The sequence below is a fragment of the Arvicanthis niloticus genome, chromosome 9, assembly GCF_011762505.2.
Source record: "Arvicanthis niloticus isolate mArvNil1 chromosome 9, mArvNil1.pat.X, whole genome shotgun sequence".
In the NCBI taxonomy this organism is placed as follows: domain Eukaryota; kingdom Metazoa; phylum Chordata; class Mammalia; order Rodentia; family Muridae; genus Arvicanthis; species Arvicanthis niloticus.
Window position 1 is genome coordinate 2,575,731 of NC_047666.1, and position 3,296 is coordinate 2,579,026.

A 3,296-nucleotide genomic window follows, 5' to 3' on the forward strand; every position below is an offset into this window, starting at 1 on the left:
AAAGCCCATTTCCATGTCCTTGGGCAATGTCAGATTCCTGTCAAGCAGCCACAAAAGCTGTCCACACTGGGTGGACCATTCTTCATCTCCTATAACAGTTTGAGCTCTTTCTTAACTTTTACCTCATTTTATAAATTCTACCTTCCTACACAGGCATAGCTCTATTTTCTACCATTTATACAAAAATAATCATTAATGTGCTCCTGCAAATATCGGACATTTACCTTCATCTTGTGCCCCCTTTTAAATTATTGTTTTTACAACCCAGATGCCCCTCAACAGAGGAATGGATAAAGAAAATATGGTACATTTAAACAATGAAGTATTATTCAGCTGCTAAAACAAAATGGCATCATGAATTTCATAGTCAAAGAGAAGAAACAACAACAACAAAAAATTCATCTGGAATAAGGTAATTGAGTCTCAGAAAGATAAACATGGTATTTGATCATAAATGAATGTTAGCTGTTAAGAAAATCCTAACCAATCTACAAATACATACACTCAGAGTGCTTAGGTAAGGAGGAAAGGTGAGTACTTGAATCTCTTTGGGAGGGGAAACACAATAGATTTTATGGGCTGACTGGAGTGGATCGAATGTGGAATGGAAAGATTAGGAGGGGAGATCGAGAAGAGACAAGGTAGATGGCAAGAGTCTGGAATTGAGGACATTTGAGGGATAATATGGAAACCAAGCACAGTGGAAACTTGCTAAAATATATAAAGGTGATATTAATTTAGTCTTCTAATAATGGGGATATAGATTCTTTACTGATCATATCTTATCTCCAAATCAGGCTTCCAGTATCTGGATTAGGGTGAATTCAGTTGAGTTTTTGGCCAGGGAGATCCCACAGAAATCCCCAAACAGTCCAGGCTATTGCTAGGACAAAGGATTGCTCTTCACAAACTGACAGTGGGACCCCATCACAGTGGATACCACCTCACAGCTCATTAAACATGGAGAAATCAAGCTGTGACTACATGGAGTCTTATTTGTGCAGACTACCAAAAGATAAATGTAACCAGCAACTCAGCCGTGAAGTCTTTATCCTACAATCTGTGCTGACTCGAAAATATGCTATGGCAATGGTGGTAAAGAACTTGTGAGAGGTCGACAACCAGTGTCTAATTTCACTTCAGACCCTCTCTACGCAGCGAAGGAACACATACTCAACACTGCTAAGGTAACCAAAAATCAGATACTAGATAGCCCAGAGAGCTAAAGTAAAATAAAACCAAACATTACTGCTTTAAAAAAGGAAAGAAAAGAAAGAGAAAGAGAAAAATAAAAGTATCCTGTAACTTTCAGGAGCTCCACGTGGACTGACTTAGGGTTCTCAAGCATGGCTGAGTGAGTAGGCACTGTGGAGATGAGTCTGGCATTGCATTGAACCCTTTGGAAGAGTCACAGTTTCCTGACAGAAGTTCAACAGCTGCACATGAGGGGGAGGATGGCCTTGTCGGGCATGGGTGGGAGAGGAGATTCTTGGTCCCATGAAGGGCCTAGTGGGGGGGGGGAATTCAAGGGTGGGGAGGTGGGAGTAGAGGGGTAGGTGGGGGTATATCCTCATAGAAGCATGAGAAAGGGGGTTGAGATGGGAGGTTCCTGGGTGATGGGGGGAAAGGGGGTAGGGGGATAAAATCTGAAATGTAAATATAATATCCAATAAAAATAATTAAAAAAAAAAGAAGTTCAACAGTGTGGAAAAGCAAAAGAAGAAAGAAAAACTTAATCATGGAATAATTTTTCTGGGGCATCTACCTTCAACACTTCTGAAAGCCATATCTATAACTACTGTGCCCAGTTTGGCATTATTAGCAGATTCAGATTGTCCAGAAGTAAGCGAACTGGAAACAGCAGAGGCTATGCCTTTGTGGCGTTTGAGTATGAGGATGTTGCCAATACAGTTGCAGAAACAATGGATAACTACATTTTTGGTGAAAGACACTTATCCTGTGAATTTCTGCCACCAGAAAAAAGTCCATGAACACCTTTTAAACGAGTGGAAGGTTCTGTTTCATCCACCGTCATTTCCAGCAGTGAGATGCTATAATCAGAAATGAGGATGTTTGCAGATGTTAAAGATAGAATATCGGTTTAAGAAAAAGAAAAAATTACTCCAGAAGATACTAGCTGAGAGGCGGATTGATTATAGTTTTCCTTCACTTGGTCTTACCGAAGCCAAAGAAAAGGATTTTAAACATTGCTAACACTCAATGGGTATTCTCAGGTTAACCAGGTTTTAGCTGACAAAACAGAAGTCTTTCAGGCATACCTAGAAAAAAAAGAGAAGATGATGAAAAGATAGATTTTCATAATCATTCCTAAGAAGCATAAGAGGCCTAGGTGAAGGAGGAAGAAGTCTGTGGACAGTAAGGATCCCACACCAGTTTATACAACAACGTTTTTTGAAGAGGCCAGAATCGCAGGTGATGGAAATCAATGACAATAAAGATAATAAAATCATTCTCAAACTTTCTGTGCCCCCAGTGGAGAAAAAAAGGAGGGCAAAAGACTTCAGCACCTGCAAGTCCTGGGAAGAAAAGAACGAGAAAAAAGAAAAGCAACCAGTGATCCTGACAGCTTAGTTCTAGAAAGGCCTAATATTTTTTTTACTAGGTGTAATAACATGCAAGCAGGAACAAGACTGTTGGAGTAAGAATACATATTTGTTTGTCCAGTGAAGAAGGCCACCAGGAACCTGATTGTTTTGCCCTGTCCTGAATTTGTCTTCAGGCTCCATAGCTTTCTTAGTTTTACTATCCTGTGTGCAACTCAGGCTTTTAACTGCCACCAGGAGTCTTTGTGGCCAATGGGTGCTGTTTGGACTGACTGTGTATGATTGTGTAATATAAGCTCCCTCCCCCCCCAAAAAAAATATGTCAGGCTTCAACCTCAGGTATCTGAAACTGGAAGTGAAATCAGAGAGTGAGAGGGCAATCCAAGTGTGAGCAGATTTGAACACACATCCAGGTGCTGAGGAGGAATCCAAAATAACTTTTTTCACCCACAATTAATTGAAGCTAAGCTAGTGTGTAGGTTTCACAAATCAGTTTCTGCAGTTGTATTCAAGATTCAAACAGTAACCAAACTTTTCTGCAATTTATTTGTGTACAAGAGAACCTAAGAAATTAGGGGGAAACCAAGAAATGTCTCCATCTCCTGTCTTTTAAGTTTCTGTGCCATTCCTATGCTTTTGCTTTGCTAATTCAGGTTTCTTGAATATAACCCCTCCCAAAATAACTATCACACATCCCAAATATCAATCACCCCTCCCAAAATAACTATCAGT

General features: G+C 40.0%; 1 pseudogene; it reads left to right on the plus strand.

The window, feature by feature from the left end:
* Positions 1–960: 960 nt before the first annotated feature.
* Positions 961–2,578, plus strand: LOC117714942 (MKI67 FHA domain-interacting nucleolar phosphoprotein pseudogene; annotated as a pseudogene).
* Positions 2,579–3,296: the final 718 nt, after the last annotated feature.